The sequence below is a fragment of the Anastrepha ludens genome, chromosome 4, assembly GCF_028408465.1.
Source record: "Anastrepha ludens isolate Willacy chromosome 4, idAnaLude1.1, whole genome shotgun sequence".
Classification (NCBI taxonomy): Eukaryota; Metazoa; Arthropoda; class Insecta; order Diptera; family Tephritidae; genus Anastrepha; species Anastrepha ludens.
In genome coordinates, this window is record NC_071500.1 from 111,003,803 (window position 1) to 111,026,608 (window position 22,806).

Sequence of the window (22,806 nt, forward strand, 5' to 3'; positions counted from 1 at the left end):
GAAGGCCTTTCAAATTGCTTTGAAAAATAATTAAATAGTTAGGATGATGTAAAATATAGTAGTTCCAGCGGAATAATGGCTTAATCTCAAAAGAAAAGCGTAGTATTTATTGTCATAAAAAATCACATCCCATTTAATTCTATAAACAGGACCAAACCATGCTCAGCAACTAGAGAGCAGAACTGGCCAGTAAATAGTGTAAGAAATCCAAGACTCCGATCATAGCTCTTCAGCTTATTTGTAACACATTTAGCATATTTAGCCGTACCAGCTACGAAGTACGGTTGATTTTTGGAAATTTTTCTCTCCGCTGACGCTATTAAGCTTTTTTCCATTTAAAAAGAAATTTCTGTATGTACTTTGTAGGAAAGAAAAGTCACAAGATTCAAGAAGCAATAGGATTTTATACGGTAAGTTTGATGACAAAAATATCAGTGATTTTCCTCCATATAAAAAATTTCAGCATTCGAAAATGGAAAAAACTGCATAACGCCTCAGCGAGAAAAATTTTCAAAAATCAACGGTATTTCGTAGTAATTTAAAACTAGCATTTTTTTATTCTAAAATACAATGGGTTATGAAACTGCATACTCAGAAAAATTCTAGAAATTCTGATTCAAAAGTTGAAATTTTTAAAGAAATTTTCAAAAAATTTTAAAAATGTAATACAAAGTTTCAAACTATGCGTTATGTTGTTTTTGTTGGTGTAGGAACTATATTTGTATGAAAAAAATTGTGATGTGCTTAAAATTTTTTGTGTATATGAGAAGGTGACATCATCCGCATGAACTACAATCCTTTATGCTCAAGACCCCATGGCAGACCAAAAACAACTTGGCTGTATAACGTCACTGATTGATGTTGCATGTTACAAGTTGCTACCATTGACATTTATGCGCTGCACACTTCATTGCTCCACGCTGTAAACTACTCACTACTCTTCGCTACAAATACAAACACTTTCCTTAAGCTTCAAAAACTCTAGATCTCTAGCGCCGGATCGCGTTGAATGGAGGAAGATTGGTGAGCCAGCTAAAACCCACCCCAGGCTGTACCGCTAATAGATGATGAATATGGTAAATGAGGAGAAATTGTAGTGGTGTGATGTGGTTAGGGTGAATACCTTGTAGCCTGTCAGCATTTTCGTGAAGCTGGTGATTTGCTATTAAAACCTTAAACAAATTGTCAAAAAAGCACAGAAAAAGATTATCTGCATTTTCATAAATTACTTAATATAAAAACGCAATTCGAAGTGACTACTTTCTACTTACCAATAAAAAGTCAATACTCCAAAACCAAAATAAAAGGAAAATCAATAAACATAAAAATTTTCAGCCGCATGTATTTTATATTTGAAATTTCTACAAAATCTCTTGAATGGCATACAATTCGCATCTACTCAACCACTTCAAAAAATCATGAATTCTGTCCAATATTCCAACGCAACATTGCCACATCCTTAGGTGCCATCTTTCGCCGGCGGCGTCCCCCACACAAACTCGCGCACTAATTTATACTGAAATGCGCCATTTTACACAGCCCTCAGATTTGTTCGCCTATTCGCTTTGTAATTCCCTCGCACAACCGCAACGCCCACAAAATTGGCAAAACGCTGACACTAACGAGTTTCAATTTACGCCTCATCACATGCGTCGCATTTGACGAGATGTTTGTATGGTAAATGATGAGTGCTGCAGCCTCATGGAATTATATACAGGCGGAGAATTTGAATGCATGCGTATACGCGCGTGTGTGTGTGTGTGGAGGGGGGCAAAACATATGCAGGCGCAAGAAATTTGCGGCATAAAATTTGTCATGTGTGGTAGTGTTAGTGGAGGAACGAAAGTATACGTGTGAATGATTTCTACGGGCAGAATATGCATGCATATGAATGCTCTTAAACACATCCGCACATGCACAAAATTAGGTGTGTGCATGTGTGTTGCATGCGCCTTCGGCTGTACAGTTTTATTTTGTTTTTCTTCGCTGCTTTTTATTTCAAAAACCAAAATTGTATGTGTGTGTACGTGTATGTGTGCGGCAAATATGGAAATTTTTGTCGGCTACAAAAGTTGCAGCCAGCCACAGCGAAATCTCCATTCCAGTGCAACACCGCCGCAGCACTAACCAACTGGCTACTCCTTGTTGGCGCTACTGTTCGCGCGTCAGCCGCATCACTCGTCAGCTCGTTATTGTTGTTGTTGTTTTTTTTTTACAACCAATGCCTCGAGCAGCTGTGCTCCTGCCACTTATGCAGAGTGTCCTCTCGTTGCAAATGTGAAAATTGTGCATGAATGTTGGTTTATCTGTGTGTGTGTGCGTGTGTAGGTGTTTGTCTGTTGCACTCATGTCGGGTCGTAATTCGATTAACACCTTGACGGGTCGCCCCAAAATGTTGCTGCAACTTCAATACCATTTAATTGGTTATCGTTGTGGCAGCAATGCTGCAATCTACACTAACTGACAGTCAGCCATTTAAGTTCGCAAGTAAAGAAGCGGAAAAGGAGGGGAGGCGCTCTAGCCTGCCCTTTGGCTGGTAGAAAAGTCAAATATATGCATGTATGTGTGTGTATATGTATGAGTGCACGCTTCACCGTGCGCCACTCTCCCCGCACATGCTCAACAATGCGTGTAACGTGCCTCAAAATGCTCCCGAATTTACTATTCAAATAAGTAGACATATGAGAATATTTCTACGAGTCCATATATTTGTCATTAAGTACCAAAATAACGCCACTGATTGATGTTGCATGTTACAAGTTGCCACCATTGACATTTATGCGCTGCAGACTTCATTGCTCCACGCTGTAAGCTACTCGCTACTCTTCACTACAATTACAAACACTTTCCTGCAACCCACAATCTATCACTTTGATTTCGTTTGCTTACCCCACCGAACTCCTCTACCAATTTTTCTTTCAATTAGTCACTCGGTAGAGCTGCAGCAGCTGCATTTTGCAGCAGCCAAAACACCTTTCAGCAGCTCACGCATATGAAACTAAACTCTGTCACTGATTGTTTATGTGCGCCTGCATACGATTGTCGTACTTCGTGCCACATGCCATATGCTATATGCCACATAGGTGGTAATTTTTATTGCGTCGTTTTAATTGCGTTCACCATCATTAAGATTGGTGGCGCACTTAAAAGTCTCTGTTTTGTTGATTTGCCCCTGGTAAATGTTTGAATGCCTCATTTACCTTAGGAAAATTTTAATCGATTCCATTATTGTCAGTGTACGATTTGTAGGGATCTTTAATTGCGAGGTGATGACGCATTTACAACGGAGCTGAGTGGATAATCGAATTTATGTGTAGTTTTATAGCCAAACGAAAATGGGCAGCGTTCTCTGCGTACGAAATTCTGTTGCCGCGCTAGACTTCTTTAGCATACACAAAGAATAAAAGATGCTCGGTCTAATGGAAGTTCAAGTGGCATTGTGAACTTTACAAAGTCGGAAGACCATTTCAAAAATCCTAGGATTATAAATTCTCAGATTAGCCTCACTGTATTACTTTCTACACATCCCAGTAGTTTTCCCGAGAAAGCAGAAACTATCTGCGTTCCAGCGACCTGGTCCATTCCTAAACGTGGTTCAGCTCAATTTATCTACGGGCCCGGCTCCGAAGTGTAACCAATTATCATAGTTTGGAAAATTACTTTTATTCAATTTAAAGTAAAAAATATGTGAAAATAATATTGTACAAAATGAAGAATAAATTTACTTTTGCTCGATATGATCACCTTTTGCCTTGACTATGGCCTTGAGACGGTCCAGTAGCGACAAAGACAGCGCTAGGCCCCATATTGCACAAGTCATCAAAGCCGCACTCCAAGAGTTCGATTGGGAGGTCTTTCAGCATCCGCCATATTCTCCGGACCTTGCACCGATCAATTACCATTTTTCCCGCTCCCTGTCAAATCATATGAAGGGCGTTACCTTCGATAACAGAGAGGTCCTTAAAAACTGGCTCAACAACTTCTTTGACACCAAACCAGGTGATTTTTGGCGGAACGGCATCAACAAATAGGTCGAGAGGTGGGAAGAGGTTATAAGCAGCAATGGCGAATATATAATTGATTAACTTACTGACATAATTATTGTTTTTTTTGTTTAAATACAAGTCTTCGGTTAAAACGCTATGAAGCTTTTTCTCAGTCCAATCGTTAATGATTCAGATTTGCACTATGTTTCTGCGAGGTTAGTATCCCAAAGAACCTGAGTTTCATATAAAAAGAGATTGCATTGATATCGCCAAGGACATGATTTTCAAGGCTGAATCCGACCCAACATTCATCGAACACAGCATCACCGGAGTTGAAACGTGGGCTTATGACTACAACACGCAAAACAGACATTAGGCGAGTGAGTGGAGAACTCCGAATGAACTAAGACCAAAAAAACCATGTCCCTTTCAGTTGAAAAGAAAGAAACTCTCACAGTTTTTATGGATTACAACGGTATTGTACACCTCGAATTTTTTCCAGAAGTTCAGACACTTAATAAGGACTATTGCTTGGGCGTTATGAGACGTTTACGTGAAGCAATTCGCCAAAAATAAAAGGATTTGTGGAAAAAGAATTCGTGAATTTTGCACAACACATCGTCGCACCGTCGCACAGTGCCACCATTATTCGCGAATTCTTGATCAACAGCGAAAGGAATACCATCCAACAGTCATCAAATTCCCCCTGATATGGAGACCCGCGAATTTTTTCTGTTTGATCGAGCCAAAAAACCATTACGGGGAACGTGGGATGGATTTTAAAGGCCGAAAGGAAGTAATGGAAAAACCGAAGACGTCTCTGATTGCTATACCAAAAATAGAGTTCGAGAAATGTTTCGAGAGCAGGATTAAGCGCTGGTGCATTGCTGTTGACGTGGAGTCCTTTGAATGCGATAATACCACTTTTGAGGAATAAACTTGTTCTTTCAATTTTCTGAACATTTTCCGGGAACTTTTTGATCAAGGTGGTATTTGTACATACCAAATATGATTGTAGCAATTTTCCGTAAATCTTATTCTTAAATCGCGCATATCAACAAAACAGCTCAATTTAACATTTCGAGTTGTATCCCCTCAAAATACTCACAACCACTCGTACATACATACATATACACATATCTATAATGCAGATGTAGCTACTGAAAGTATGCAAATATTTGCGACGTGCCAGTTGAAAGAATAATAATACAAGAAAAACGGTCAATCTCGATATGTCATTCCACTGACAGCACTTCTACGAACACAATCCCATTATGATGCACGCTCGAGCTTTTGCACAGCCATGGCAGCTGCTAAGCATATACAAATTTGTCTTGTCATCCATTTCGATTTGCTCGCCATATTTACATACCATGCATATGTATGTGTTCGTATGTGCGTGTGTGTGTGTCTGTTACAGGATTTTTGTTGCAAGTTATTTGTATCTACCTAAACTGGTATCATTCATTCAAACCCATTTAATCAACACGCGAGCGACGACAGACTTCCTTATACACTTTGTCGGCTTCATTATCATTTCCAAGCAGACAAGCACAGCTAGACAATTGTGCAAGATTGGGCTACAGCAAGCAATCATATGAAGAATAGTATAACTTCTTTTCGCCAGTGCAGTTGTTCTCGTCATCATCATTTTCATCCGGATATGTCTTATAGCCTTTCGCATAGCATTCTAAATCCGCTTCCTATGTACGTCTTCAACCTCATTTCGATTATTGCCTCTTCGTCTGTTATTGTCGTCCTCTGCCGTGCGACCGCTCTTCCTTCTCTTGCACTTGTGCGCTTTCGCCTGCTCATTTCTCCTACACTCACACTCACATCGTCATTACCATTTGCTGTGTGTAAGTTGATTTCCTTTTCGTTTTTCCTCTTCCTTCTCGAACGACTATTTTACGTACTGCATATTTTTCTGCACTGCCGCATATCCGTCGCACAGCTGGCATATTTTCTACTTTTTTATTTTTGTTTCTTAATGTTTTTTTCGTTATTTGAATTTTTCTGTTTTTATTTTAGCATCTCCGTTTCCCCTACTGCTATGAACCCTAAGCCGCCAACGAAGAGTTGCAATGACTTATACACTGCAATGCTGCGTCTACTGCTATTACTTGCTGCTGCTGCCTCTTACTCAACTCTTTTCACACCGAATTGGTTCTGTCGCATTTATTGTTTTTTTTTTTTGTTGCTGCTCGCATTAAATTCAAACTTTCACACCTGGCATCCTCATCATCCCCGCCAACAACTCACGGACGCAGCATTTCTTGCCGGCTTCTGTCCTCATTGTCGTTGTGACTGGCAGGAGCACAGCTCTTCAATGCAATCCTTTTCAATCCAGGTTCCTCACTTTTCAACACTCAGCCCCTGCTTTTGCAACTCGAACACGTACAAATTCAGTTTTCTTACTGTATCGAAATGTAAAATGGATAAATTGCACAAGACAAACGATGCTATGAGAAATAAGCAAAAAAAGATGGAAAAAGAAGGAAAAATCAAAGCTCATTCCTTAGCAAATACTCGAAATGAGAAACGAATGTCATGCCCGACGAAATGGACATTATTGGGTCAGTGAGATTAGAGATTAAAGATAACAGGTGGATTGACAGGGCGGTACGTTGATAAATGAAATGTAGCAGCACGAACTGAGTGAAGATGTGTAGTGATGATATTGATACAGGGACAGTTTACACTTTGGTCTCTGGAAGAGTTTTAGTATATTTAATATCAAGCAAATGTGTGAGTGATAGAGCTAGAGAGAAAACTGAAAGCAGATATTACAGGTGGCACAAATATGGAGCTTTAGAAGTAAAAATGACATATGAGAAAATTTAGTCTTGCAATCGGACTTCCATATGTCATACTTTATCACTTAAAATGGACTTTACCTGCTTGAGCGTCAGCCAACCTACTCTAAGCATTTGGAATCTCACATACTTCGTTCAATTTAATATCGCTAGGATCAACTTTGTTTCCTAGTTGTTGTTTCTTTTTACCATTAATTGAGTCCGTACCAAGAACTCGGATTTACCTTTTCATATTCTGCGCCTATCTCTGTAACAAATCCTTCGAAAAAGTAGAATAGAAAATTTTTGTAGCAAAATCGAGTACATTCTTCTCTTAACTCAGACAGTCTCTATGGTCTGGTGGTCAGTGATCACAGTTCGTTCTTCGTTACTGGAACGACTGGGATTTATATCCGGCCAAAAAGTGGTAATTTCGCAGTGCAAAAGTCTGAGAAAAATGGGATTTTCGCAATTAGTAAAGTAGTTAAAAGATTTAGGTGCCCTATTACCAATTCCATATCAAGTGATCCAAGTATCATATTTTGGACATTGCCAGACATTTTTCTGGAAATTTGTTTATTTGTAAGCTGGTGTGTAATAAAAAGTAAACTGAAACAATTTTGAAAAGGATTTAGTAATTTCGAGATTTATTCAATGTTTAAAATTTTGGTACAGTTTTTTAACATTTCCGAAAACATGTATAATAAATAAATAATTGGCCGGTACACTTCTGTTAGGTGTTTGGCCGAGCTCCTCCTCCTATTTGTGGTGTGCGTCTTGATGTTGTTCCACAAATGGAGGGACCTACAGTTTCAAGCCGACTCCGAACGGCAGATATTTTTATGAGGAGCTTTTTCATGGCAGAAATACACTCGGAGTTTTGCCGTTGCCTGCCGAGGGGCGACCGCTATTAGAAAAATGTTTTTATTAATTTTGCTTTCACCGAGATTCGAACCAACGTTCTCTCTGTGAATTCCGAATGGTAATCACGCACCAACCCATTCGGCTACTGCGGCCGCCGAAAACATGTATACCTATGTATTAAAAAGAAAAAAAAAATTTATTTTTTGGAATTTTTTATTTTTTTATTATTTTTGGATTTCTTTTATGAAAATATTTTATTTTTTGGAAAACAATTTTTTTATAAAATTATTTTATTTTTAGTAAAATTTTGTTTACTTGGTTAAAAAGATCTTTTTATTTCGAAAAACCAATTTTTGTCGTTTTTGAAAACAAAAGCTTAATTAGGTTTTTTCTTTTAAAAATTTTATTTCATAAAAATAAAAGAACAAGAAATTGAAATAACTCTAACCTTCGGGGATCTTTGATGCTGTTGCACCAGATATGTTCTTTTACGTCAGATAAACTTTATGGTTTGTATTCTTTAGCAATCCTCTTATCCGGTAAAGTAAGCAAGATTAGGTCTTATTAGGTCTATTCCCTGATCCAGGAAACATCATTCGAATTCTTCTTGAGCGTCAAGTAAGCGCTTGTACGGCTCATAATTGAAACCGTCGGTGCCATTTAGTAATCCTTTGACCCACTCAAATATCTAGGCATGTTTTTCAGTTAACTGACCCGCACTCTGATTTTTGATCAATAGATTCAAAAGATTCAAGGAAGAGTGACCAAACCATTTTTCCGTCTTGTCTTCCATTCTGGATCTATCCTGTCCACTGTAATCTATCCGCGTGTAGTACAATTCTCTTCCTGACTAAGTGCTTGGACTTGTCCAACCCCCCACAAATCTAAATAATATAATTTAATTTACTCAGATCGCCGTACTACCCTAAAATTTTGTTTACTTGACAAAAACGCAGTTTGAACTTTTACGAAACCTTCTTCGTGTTCTCTGTGGTGCAAGAAAACGTAACCTCATCTCCACACCAAAATCTAGTTAAAAAAATCCTTAACTCTTAGTTAACTGACCAGCACTCTGATCGCCGTACTATCCTAAATTTTGTTTGCTTGGCAAAAATTGGAATTGGAGGTTTTAAAAATCCTCGTGTTCTCTGTATTATTCCACTGACTTCCACCCAATGTCTAGGGATTAGAACAAACTGTCCCCCCCAGAGAGTCAGCTGTGGGAGTTGGTCTCAATAAATTTTTGTCACACAAAACTGCCTCCATCTCGGTGATTTACCTGATCCTGTTAGTTTGGAGGTCCACCAACACACACCTCTGAAGGACTATAAGCTCTATTGTTCATGACACCTTTTTAGTTTAGATTTATTTGACAAATCCGAAGGAGGCAGAGCCAGCTGTAAGAGTTGGTTACGACAACGCCTCACACTAAAAAAGGCTCTCTGGTATGTAAGAGTTGTAGCCTTGCTGGCACTACGTAAGCCATTTAATGTGTTTCTTTTTATGTCTAGCTTTGTTTCAAAGTCTCAGCTAGTTTTGGTAGTTAACTTACGTCATAAATGCGGCTTGCGTCACGGCCATGATGCCGTTATTTTTCGCAGATGCTGATCCGGATTTGGTTGTCCATTTCGACGCCAATGTATTTACAAAGCTTAACACTGCTTTAAAGGCAGCTCAAAGTCAACATGAAGATCGCTTACCAATTCTCTTCATGCCACTACCCATTTTCTTTGCACTGTTGCTAGCTTTCTCCTTCAGAAGCGCAGTTTAAAGTAGAATACAACTAAAACCTGTTTGTTTTTCAAATATTTTAAAATAATCAAAATGAATTCGAAGTAGGTTCCCAATTAATCGCATTTAGCTTAGTCTACTTACGCTCGCACTAGAACTCCTTCCAGCTAATTAATAGCTTGTAGCCAAAATAATTGAAGACGCTTAATAAGTTTCGATGTCAGACTGTTTTGCTCGAGCTAAAACTTCAAACTATACTGAATCGCTTTTATAGAAAGTAAAAGCAACAACTATTTACTTGTTTACTTATTCCATTAAGCAAAGGTCCTTAGCGTCCATAGTACGCTGCACAGACCAACTTAAGAATGCAGAGGAGGAAAAAATCTACTTTATTTCACTGCTTCCACCTAAGAAACTGTCGTTCCACTTCTTCACATGCAAGTGGCATCAACAACGCGCTTCATTACATTTGAAGCGCGTAAATGAGATTTAGCCATTTTTGCTGTCACTTGCCACTTCCTGGCGCCACTGTGACTTCCGGCTCAAGTGGATGTGCAAAACAGGGCGACAGCGCCAATGTTGCTCACGCGCCGAGGGGGTGAGAGGGCGTTGAGTGGCAGACAAGCAAACAGCTTTGTTTTTGGCACTGCGATAAGGCGAGCTAGCAGTAAGCGCAAAGAAATGAGCTTTTTAATGCAGTTGGCATGCGGCAGCCGGAGACACTAAGCAACAGCAAACTGAGGGAAGAAACAAAAAAAAAAAAAGCAAAAGCAGAAAATACTATATATCACATAATTGAATATTTATTAGCATGAATTTTGCCATTGCCACTTAGAGCAGAATTTTTATTCACTACGCTTAGCTAACGCTCCAACTACGTGTATCTGCTAGTTTAATTTTATTTATTTTTTATTCAGTTTGTTGTCATTTTTACTGTTCAAGGCAGCGCAAAAATCTCAGCAATTCGATTTATTTGCCATACCAGTCGCTGCTTCATTAACAGCAAAGCATTTGCAACGTTCGCTCCCGCTCGTCCGACTCTATTTAGTTGTTGTTTCTGGTTTTCGTTTTTTTTTTGTTTTATTTTTTTGTTTTTTAATCTGCTCAATCTCGTAATCTTGCTGCTTGTTGCATGCACCGTCGCATCATTTGTCGCGCCATTTTTTATGTTGCGCGCACGAACAACGAATGGAAGCTTGGCACTCAGCGTGCGCGCTACTCGTGGCTTGTTTCGTTTCGTCCTGTCGTTTTCTTCTTTGCCGTTTTTACTTTGTGACTTCAACAGCAGCAGCAGTGAAATTGAATTAAAATTTGCATTTTTCAAATGACGCGACGATGTGCTCTTCATTTTACTTGTCTACTACATTTTTTCAACTGCTATTTTATCTCTGCCTCTATTCATTCACTTTTTCTGCTGCTTTATCTGCTTTTCTACGCTTTTGTTCTTTCAATATACTCGCAAATACATACACACACACATACAGACATAACTAATTGGGAGGAAGCTACCGTTAGTCAAGCGCTGTCTTTGACGTGACCAGATAATGGCGTGGCATGGGAAAGGACATTATTAAAATTATCCTGGTAATTCGTTTAATAAAATGTCCGCATTAAAGCTGTCTACTAATTGACTTTCATACCTATCACAAGGCGAACAGCGTAAAAATTTACTTAATAGCTGAGAAAACTACGTCTTTTTTTTTTGTTTTTTTTGTTTTTTGCATGCCCTTCTGTGCAAATTATGCGCAAAAAAATTCCAGAGAGCTAATAATGAATGTATTATGAGCAGATTACGAAAAACCTATAGGTACTTAGGAATAATATTTTCGATCAAATTATTCACAATGTCGATTTCTAGCCAATTGCTTCCAACCTATTGTAAATTAACCTTAATGCTCCCTCTCGATTATCAAGTCCTTTAACTTAATGAAGCATTTCGATCCTGATGCCTAAACTTTAGCTCTCACGCCAGCACATCTCAAAGGTGCTCGAACCCGCTTTTTGCTGACTAAATACCCATCACGAAATCAATTACTTCAACCCCATTGCTTTTTGCTCTTAACTTCCAACTCCTTTTTTCTCTTAACTTTTACCTCCTCCTCAATAGTTTTAGACATTCAAGGCGCTAATAGTTTTGTTATCATCATCGCCACCTTCGCATTCGAGATTTATACGAAAATTGGCCAAAGTAAAATTTGTCTTCGTTCAGCCCATTTAAATAATTGCCCTTATCTCTATTAATTCGTACTCCTACGATTTCTTCTCATATAAACCTCTTTGCGCAATTATAAACACACACGTATTTTTTTACAAAAATAGAGTTCATATTCCAGCATAAGCTTAATAAAAAAAATACATTTCATATTACAATAAAAACGTTATATGTAACCCAAAGTTTCAAGCTTTGTACAAAATATTTAGAAATTGCATCCAAACTTTCAACTTTTAAGCAAAATTTTTCTGGATATGCGGTTTTATAGCATATTGGATTTTTAATAACAGTTATAACAAAGTGCAAGCTTCAAGTGAGCAAAAAATGAAATTAATTTGGAAAATTTTCTTTTCTCTGAGGTGTCATGCCTTTTCTTCCATACAAAGTGCATGCGCGATTTTTTTTATGTAGAAGAAAAGCGCTGATCTATTTGTTATCAAAGACTAAAAACTATAAGACTACACAATATAAAATCCTCTTGATTCTTTTAAGACCTTTAAGATTTATAGACTTAATTAAACGAAGCAAGGTTCATCTCTACCTAATCCTTGGTCAAAAGGGTTTTGGTCAATTATACTGCCCCTTGAAAGTTAATCCACTCTGAAAATTTCCTCCAATAATCTATAATTGGGAATCCAAAAAAGTTAATACTTAAGCGCTAAGCAGTCTCGTTTGGCGACTTGGGACATTCATTTAAAGCTTTTGGCTAAATAGTATTCAAATTAAATACTACAGGCACTGCTAGGCTTTCTGTGTAAAAATGAATTCTCGTTCTTTCACATATTTATTCCTCTCTACTCGCCTTTGCAAAGCTCCATGTCTCAGGTCTCTCATCTCATTCTCGTTATGCAATCTGACAACGAGATATCCATGCAATTAGAATTTTGTTTTCTATGCTCAATTGAAATTTGAACTCTTTAGGCTAGTTAATCGTTGAGCAGCCCAATAAGGCCACTATACCTCATTGAAATCTTTTTTTCGGGTTTTATTTAGAACTTCAAGCCCGACTGGCGAACTCATCATCAATTTCTGGAAAGAACTCGTGGCCCTAAATAACTTCTAGCCTCCAGCGATTTATTTAGAGCGAGACCCTGGCAGACATGAGTACATTTTACCTATCGTCAAATGATATAACCCTGGCTAAAACTTTGCCCCGTCATGCGAGTATGTTTAACGAGACAATCGGACAATTCACTTGGCAATATTTTGCTAGAGTGCTGAACCAAGTGGGAGTTAATGACTGTTGGCATAAAAGGAAACTTAATCTTGAAGAGGATGTAATTTCGTACCTTCCATAGATGTAATGAACATAACCCTTCGGATTCCTATAGTTTCTACCAAAGAGAAAGACTCTTTGTTAGAGAGTAGAAGTCAGCGCTATTTTAACTCACTTTTGAGTCCCAGAGGAAAGTCCCAGTCCTTTCAAACTAAAGTTTTCGCAAATGACAAGTAGTATTTTTTCAGCTTCCATAACATTAGTGTATTTATACGCAACGGCATTTTGGAATAGTTAAACAAATTAGGATGCATTTCTACACCCTCTTTCCTTTCGTCTGTCATATGAAGAAAAGTGAATAACCCTCGGATGAAAGTAAGAATTCATACTATTTTTCAAAGTATTTTTCGAAAATTCATCGACACAGCCCTTTAACCCTAACTCGAGCTCTTTTCTTAGGAGACAGTCTGCGTACCGAAATGCTCTGAAAATCTTCACCTAATGCACATAATTATATATCTGAATACCCGAAAAAGCTACCGCCTTAGAAATCCTCCAATCCTTACAAAATCCCACTCTTCCACGCTGAAACGCAAATGTTATTGGCTTCAAAATAGCGGTGTAGCCAAAATTTTCAATTAAAATATGTGAAATTTGCGTGGCAAAAGGAGTTGTTGCTGTTTTCGCTTAGAGTTAGAATGAACTAGTTAGTTTGTTTCTACGTGCCGTTGCTATTGTTTTTGTAAATGTTAAGCTACTGTAGCACTGTTTTCATTTAGCAAACAATTTTCAACATTCGGCATTTCGCATAGAGCCATTCATACGCGTGTACGTATATGGTATAGATGCACGTGAGGAACACTATTGGATATGAGTGCAGTAGGAATGGCAAACCCGAAATTTCGGGATCCCGAAAATGATCAAAATTCCCGAGATGATTTGATATGTCTATTTTATTAATTAGGATGAGATGATTTGATTTGTCTATTTTATTAATTATTTTCAAGCTAAAATGCAGGCAAATTTTGGACCCTTATTGGTGGTTTTTTGACAAAACAGTTATTAAAAAATTAGAAGAAATTTTTTTCGTCTAATTAATGTTCCCAATCTGAAATATACATAAATAGAACTAGATTCAAATTTACTTATGAGGCTAATTTCTGTCTTATAAAGTTGAAACTTACCTTTCTCAATTTTTAAGATTTTTCGTTTTTCTTTTTATTTTAATATCATAATACAGTATACTAAAATATTTCTGCTTCTTAGCAAAAAAAAAAAGTAGTTTTTAGTGTCAAACAGAATTTTTGAAAGTTATATTCCGGTGCGTTTCTCAGGATTCCGCTATCGTCCTGAAAATCGCTGAATTCCGATATCACCCATCACTCTTCGCATATTAGAATACTGGCATATGCGCTTAAGTATGTAGATACGTTTGTGCCAACAATAATAAACGCAGATAAATAACAACTAACTGGCCAATGAACACACAGTGATAACAACAAACAATGCACCGTTATATTATGCTGTGAATAAATTATCTTTAAAATGACATGACAAAGTATCGCTTGGATAACGAAAGCACACACATATTACTATGTACATACACACTAACAACTGATATACCTATGCTGGGCCATAGCTAAATAGACTCAATTGCGCCTGTGCATGCGCGCCGTGATTCAGCTGGTCATTCGATCGTTTATTATGCACGTCACAAAAGGCAACAAAAAAAATACGAAAAATACATAAGAATAACAAAATCGAATGCTAACTATATTTGAACGCCGCTAATGTATGCCGAAGTGGCAGATCGAATGTTTTTTTGGTCAACGTCTGTATGTTTATCTGCGTGGTTAGGCTTTTGTTTTTTTATCGCGTGTTTTCCGTATTTTGTGATTTTTATCGGCAATTTTGATAGCTTAAAATTAAAGTTTTTTTGTAGCTACTCGTCGCTATTTTTGTGGCGCATTTGTTAGTTTTCATAGTATTCTATTTCGCTGTTTGATATACGCCGAATGCGCTTTGGTTTTGTTTATGAGAAAAAAAATTCGTATAGACAAATTGTAGGATTGGTCATAAAAACATATTATGTAAGTATGTATGTATGTATGTAGCGTTATGCCTAAAAGCACATCAAAATGAATTTAGTTAATAAAAAATAAGAAAAAGCTAATGGCGGTAAATTTTTTCAACAAAAAGTTAGGCGGCAAAAATATTTAAGCACTCATACAAAAATTTCCACATCGCTTAATTTTTAAGCAACAAACAAACTACTACGGGCGAGGGCAATCCCTTAGCAAAAATATAAATATTTTTACTTTAATAATAACGATTGACTGGCGAATACAATGAAGGACCAAATCTTAATTTATTTTACTTTATAATTGGCGCGTATACCTTTTTTGAGTGTTTGGCCGAGCTCCTCCTCCTATTTGTGTCCCTCCACAAATGGAGGGACCTACAATTTCAAGCCCATTCCGAACGGCAGATATTTTTATGAGGAGCAGTTTCATGGCAGAAATACACTCGGAGGTTTGCCATTGCCTGCCGAGGGACGACCGCTATTAGAAAAAACCTTTCCTGCATTTGGGTCTTTCACCGAGATTCGAACCAACGCTCTCTCTCTGAAGTCCAAAGCTTAATTACACGCATGAAAACTTGATTTTGAAAAATATGAAGTTTTTCTACAATGTAAAAAATTTCTTTTCATTTTTGAAAACTACCCATTTTTTTAAAAAAGAATAACGATTTTGTGATTTATCCAAAGTTGATCGTGTACAAAAATGAAAATAAAAAATCTTCGGTTATTTTAAACGTTTTTAAACATTTTTGTTTTAATTTTTGAGGATAAAATATACTTAAAAAAAACAAATTTCAAAATATTTTATATTTTTAATGGAAAAAATCTGTTTTTGTTTTTTGAGAAAAAAAATTTTTTTTTGGTAAAAAATTAATTTTCATTTTTGAAAACCATCAATTTTTTTAAAGAAGATCAATGATTTTAAGATTTATTCGGAGTTGAAAATATTTATATGGACATTTTTAAAGCGAAATATAATTTCGGTTATTTTCAACGATTTTATGCATTTTTATTTTATTTTTTTAAGATAAAAAGCTTAAAATAAAGGATTTGAAAAAATTCTATCATATACTACTGTGGGCAAAAAGTAAGGTGAATTTATTTGTCAAAGTTCGCGGGATTAAAATTTCGCTCTAGTTATTTTTTCATGAGGTGGCAGCACTGTTAATAACATCTGGGCCAACTTTCATGTGAATGTCATTATCAGTAATATATTTACGTTTGTGTTTACCAAACGACCAAGAGTGCATTTTTTGATTTTTACAATGTCTGATTTGATTGAGCAGAGAAGTGCCATCAAATTTTGTTTGCGGAATGAAATTTCGGCTGCGGAAACATTTAGCATGCAGAAGGCATTTGGTGATTCGACCATGTCGCAGAAAAATGTTTATAAGTGGTACAAAGACTTCAAAGAGGGTCGAGAACGTGTTGATGACTTGGAGCGCTCCGCACGACCATCGACGTCAACAGATGACCAACACGTCAATAAAGTGAAGGAGTTAGTGCTCAAAAATCGTCGGTTGACTGTTAAAGACATTACTGATATGATCGGAATATCAAAAGGATCTGTGAAACCCATTTTGAAAGACCATTTGGGCCTACGAAAAGTCAAATCTCGTTTGGTACCGAAAACTCTCAATTTCTTGGAAAAAAGTCGTCGCGTTGATGTGTGTGAAACAATGCTTTCAGACTATCAGGACAAGCTCAAATGCATTATTAGATGAGAGGGGAGATGAGACTTGAATTTATGCTTACGACCCTGAAACAACCGACCAATCAAGCGAATATCGTGCTAAAGGCGAGGCCAGACCGAAAAGAGCACGTCAAAGTCGTTCAAAAATAAAGGTCATGATGACAGTCTTTTTCGATTTTCGTGGTGTGGTGCACTATGAATTCCTTCCACCTGGCCAAACTGTTAATAAGAAATATTATTTGAGCTTTATGCTTCGTTTACGTGAAGCAATTCGTCTAAAAATACCAGAATTATGGGCCAACAACTCTTGGTTTTTGCATCACGATAATGCACCGTCTCACACTGCACTCGTTCTTCGTGACCATTTCGCCAAAAATTCCACGCATATCGTTCCGCAACCACCGTATTCGCCTGATTTGGCTCCGTGTGACTTCTGGCTATTCCCAAAACTCAAGAGACCACTTCGGGGGACGCGTTTCGAGTCGAATCAAAGAAGGTGCTGATGGCTATACCAGAAATGGACTATTTGGCATGTTTCGGGGATTGGAAAAATCGTTGGCATAAGTGTATTTCATCGAGAGGGGATTATTTTGAAGGGGATGAAATTGATTTACAAGAATAAATAAAGATTTTTCATTTTACAACCAAATTCACCTTACTTTTTGCCCACAGTAGTATATATGATGGAAAAAATTCTGTTTTTCTTTTTGAGAATTTGTTTTTTGTGAAAAATGTATTTTTAATTTTGAAAACCACTTATTTTTTTAAAAAGTTCAATGATTTTGAAGTTTACTAAAAGCTGAAAATTTACGTTCCGCAAGAAACAGCTTAAAAAAAAACAGCATAAAAAAAGCTACCAGTTCTATAGTAAAACTATAGATACGTTTCAAAAATGCTAAGAACCGCATAAATCTAAATAATGTAATAAAATCGCATAAAACAAGGGTACTAGTCCCATATTATAACTATAGATACTTTCCGTAGGCCGCATGAATCTGAAATAATTAAATAAAATCGCATAAACAAAAAATTGTATTTTTGAAAATTATATCTTTATTTAAGAAACGTTAGAATCGAAAAATAAATTTACATCGTCAGAAATAGAATCAGACAATACTCGCATGTTGCGCATTCGTTAAGGATTTGGCGTAAAATCACTTCCGTCACTTCAGGGAAATGTACACGTCTGATCTGAATGGTGATGCAGGCGGTTCCACACTTGTAGGTTTAGCATTTTTGATATAATCTGTGATGAGTTTTTGCTTAGCTGGTTTAGAATCTCGTTAATATGTATCTACAATTCCCCATAGGTCGACATGCATTTTTTAATTAAACAAAAAACCGCACTATTTCAAAACCGCATAAAAACAGAATCTACTGTATTTAAAAAAAAACGAAAAGAAACACCCGCCTCATAATTGTTTTTATTTATTTTTTCATTTATAGCTTAGACTATGCTCTTAATCCCTGAAAGTGATTATAATGGAAGTTTTTAAGTTAAAATATACTAAAAATTGCATTTGCATTTTGAAAACTACTCGTCTTAGATTTTTTTAATTTTTTTCATTAATAGCTGGGACTATGCTCAGTAATCCGTGAAAAACGGAAATAGAGGGATTCCCATAACTTGTCGAGTTATATTCAAATACCTACCGCACGCCAGTGAAAAATCAGTGAGAAATCAATGCAAAATACTCCTTTTATTTCAAAAATAAAATAAAGTATTCAGCAGCGTCATTTGGAGTTGGTGGCAGCTTACTTAGTAGCCACACCACGCAAATATCAATCGTTTAAAAAACATTCATTACTATACACTGGCCGCCAAGATTTTTCATTGGCCACTTGAGCTGTTTAACGAGTGACTTTTAATTTAATTTTTCTTTATCCTAACTATTCATAGATAAATGCATACCTACATATGTATTATGTACGTATATATTGTCTCATAAGCACATTGCCTCTGTATATTTTATTGTCACTTTGTCCACATGTGTGCCCTATGACTGCTCCAAATTTGTAAGTAATAACGCTTTGTAACTTTTTTGCCTGCCTTTTTTCGTACAAAGCGGTCGTTCATTGTTCAAAGTGATATTTTTCAAACTGTAACACTAATCGAAAAACTATTAGCGACAATACGTTTTTGGGTGCATGTGGACTATGGGCTTGTAATCGTACATATGTGCATACATACATTTGCGCTATTGCATACCTACGTATGTGCATACTTATTACTTCATTTATCTTGACTTGTCTGAAATTTTCTTTGTCTAATTTTGCAGCCAAAGACCAAAGGTGCGCTGTACGTGGGCAACTCAGCAGAGAATATGGAAAAAATTAAAAAAAAAATTGCAGGTGACTCATTTAGTTGAAGTATCATATAAATTTCGTGGTCCATTCTCTGACGCTTTCCATAGCTCAAAATAGAGATTATTTATTTCCAGGCGATATTTTTATTATTTTTATTCATTAAGCCTCCCAAATCTGCATAATTACAGATGAATTTATTGATGTAATCCAGCCGCTATCGGAGTCACTCTTCCAAAAACCGTCTTTCTTTTTATTAAGGTTCAAGTATAGCTTACCAGGGTTTTAATTTTGCATAGAGACAGATGCCGCAATCGTGCAGCAGGTCTTATTCTCTCTCTCACAAATAATCTTTAAAAGAATTCTTAATTCTTGGAAAGTAAGTCCAACTCTGCAAATGACTTTACTTGACTTTCAAATTGGATATGCAGACGCTACCCACTTCAAATTCATTAAACGTAAACACTGATTGGCTATCTTGGCACTCGAAGAAATGGTCTTCAAGAAATCTCAAAAAGTAATCTTCGAAGTGTGAGGCTTTCGCACTGAAACTAATGCACAACATCTGCCTCTTTATTATATCTACAGCTGCTACAGTAATGGTTGTGCGAAGCCTCGAACTTAACCCATAGCCTTTAATAGTCTGGTATCCTGTTAATATTCTTTTGAGATTGCATATGACCGTTTCTGTTTGTTCCGTATTATTCGTGCCTCCAGTGTTGTCCAAAGTGAATGATATACTCTGCTGGTGTTCAGATTAGTGCACCTGATGCTACTAATTGTTGTTAATTTCATCTCAACTTGTGAAAAAGTAAACCAGGAATTTCTTGTAAGCTTGAACTCGATTGCACGAACCTTTGACTACCACACTTATCTGCTTCCTCATTGCGCGAACCCCACTATGTCCTGGCGCACAGTGCAAATTGGTGTTATGCTTTCGAAGAGTTTGTAAAGGTCTTGAACACCAGCTTTGTCCATATGTCAATTGCTTAGATATCTGTTTTAAAAATTCATGCAGTTATCTCCTTATTAGGATTATCGAGCAAAGATCCAAAACTCTGTTTCTAGATTAGTAGATAAGATTAATATTTCGAACTATAGCGAGTTTCTAGTAACTTTTGTCGAAGTTGTGGCCATTTAATCGCTGACGTCCCTCCGCTCCCAAACTAAGCTGAGCCAACGGGAGAGAGATTGGCCATTGGCGTTCATTCCCAACCGCTGTGCACAGCAGTTGGGAGAATATTTAAGTCCTGAAATATCGGTTTAACAGTAACGAAGTGAAGCCGCTGTTTTTGTCTCAACCATTCAGACCTGCTTGACAGGTAGAAGTACTGTCGCCCAATAAGAAGCAAAGAGTGGGGATTTGTTACTGAACAAACAGCCACTGCTTGGCTTTCAGTTCTATGCGCCTTCCGATGATTCTAAGTCTTTTATGTAAGTGCAGTATAGGTGGTAGTCTTGGCCAGTTCGGTCTAGTCTCATGCATCCCTTTCGCTTTCAATGCAGTCGATGGCACCAGTTAACCAAATGTTGCCTCGAAAAGTAGTTTAAATATGGAAGACTGCACTTAATATGCCGGAACTCAGTTTATTAGGAATTGTCGTGCTACTGACTACATAACCTCCCAAAGGAACGAAAGGGTTAAAGGGCATCACGACGAGTTTGCGCGAATGTTAGCCGAAAAACAAATTTAAGGAATAAAATTCAACAAACAGGTAAACATAAAGGGTTTTCCAATGAGAGGTGTTATTTTGATATTCAAAGAAAAATGATATTTGTTAATACCTTCTGCTCAAATATGAACGAGACAAACATTTTGAGACAATTGAAGTCATAAAAGAGAATTCGAAGAACACACTCGAGCTCGACTTGTTTACAGTAGCACAGAAAACAAACTATGTGACATATCACGCTGAAATTTGCCATGTAAGCTTATAACAGTCCTACCAAAAAACAAAAAATGTATTTGCCATATGTCATCCGCGGACCGTTTTATTGATAACGTCTCGTTCATATTTGAGCAGAAGGTATAAATGATCGGATGTTTTTTTCATTATAAAGAGGAAGGTGTGCCGCTAATAGTGGAAAATAACATCAGGCAAATTACCACTACGACCACGCTCACAGGACAATATCCTTTTCATGAGATTTTTCATAACCCAATTTCAAAGTGGCTGCTCTATGTCCTCGATAGCCTCACGAATTCCGTCTTTGTGGTCTTGAATCGACCCTGGGCTGTTGGCGTAGACCTTCTCTATCACGTGGCCTCAAAAAAAAAGTTACAAGGTGTTAAATCACAAGATCTCGGTGGCCAATCGTGATCACCTCTTTGAGAGATAATACGGTCCGGAAACTTTTCCCGTAAAAGATCAATGGTTTCGTTGCTTATGTGGCACGTAGCGCCGTCTTGTTGGAAATAAACGGTACCAATACCATCCAATTTGGGCCATAAAAATCGTTAATCATCTCTCGATCTCGATCATCTATTCAAAATAGCACCTGCCATCATTGGAAAGCCCTTTACATGGGTGTAAATTCCATATGCTTTGCGGCACTTTAACTTTTTACAATATTCGCAATATATTTCATACTACATTTTTTTCGTTCAATTTTTATAAAAATATAATTCATTATATATCAAAAAACTTCTAAGTTAAAGTTCCGCGTTTTGTGAAATATCCAAAAAAATGTTACAATTTCAATAAATTATATTACAAATTTTTCACTTTTAAATTTTCGAATTTTAAAAAAAATTTAGAAAACTTCTTGGTATGCAGTTTCATTCCTCATTCAGTTTTAGTCTAATAAAATGCAATTTTCAAGTCATTCAAAAATCTCGTTGATTTATGACAATTTTTTTTGGCATGCAATGTTGAGCTTTTTCTTCCACACAAATGTCTTCCGCACATTGCAAAGGTGAGTAGATTTAATTATCTGCGCACAAATGTACAAACATACACATGTTTATCTACCGAAAATCGCACTCCGAGCTATAAATAATTTTTACATATCTATTTAAAAACGAAACTGTGTCAACATAATTCAGTTGTCACTCGAACTGGAGATCAGTCGGCTCTGATTTTGGTCACTCCCTTGGATACGTACCAAAACCGACACTAAATACTATGACATTTTTATCGTGCAGCACTTTGCCGTCACAGCAATTTCCTTTACACATTTTTCTCCAACTAAAACAATAAAAATACCACAAAAAATCGCTTTGAGATTTGTCAATTTATCTAACAACGCGCTATTGTTTTAAGAGCTAAAAATAAAAAAAAATTATAAAAAAATGGAAAGCAAAAAGCAGCATTGTAGTAAAAATGTAGTAGGAATTGAAAATCAACAAAATTGTAACGTTGACCGCCGTGAACCGAAACAAATTTTGAAGCGCGCAAGCATAGCCAGGCGGTGGGTTGTGCGACGAGAACCTACAGCGAGTAGTAGGGGAGGGGCAGGGCATAGGGCAATCGCTGACATGCATTTGGACGGACAATCAGTGGACAAGAAATGACAAATGATTTGAAATTTATTTGTTCTCCATGGTTTTTGGAGTTTGGCTACCGCCGCCGCTTTTGTTCTACGGTTTGTTGTTGTCTTTTTTAGTTTTATGTAGTTCCCGCCATTGATTTTTAGCGCAACTGCAATTGTCTGCAATCGGCTGTTATGCTGCAGGCAGCCATGCAAGTTTCAGCTTTTGTCACCCGCTCCTCCACCGCTCTCCAATTGCCACTCACTCGCTGTTGCACCTCCTCACCCACCACTTCATTGGTTTTGAATTGTTTGCGCACATAAATTTCTTGAACTTTTCTCTCCGCCACCGATCGCTAGCCGCTGGCTATTGGACACTTTTATTTAATTTTTTTATTATTTTGGAATCAATGGAAGTCTGCATTTTAGTGTTGCCGGCTGCACAAAATTGTCG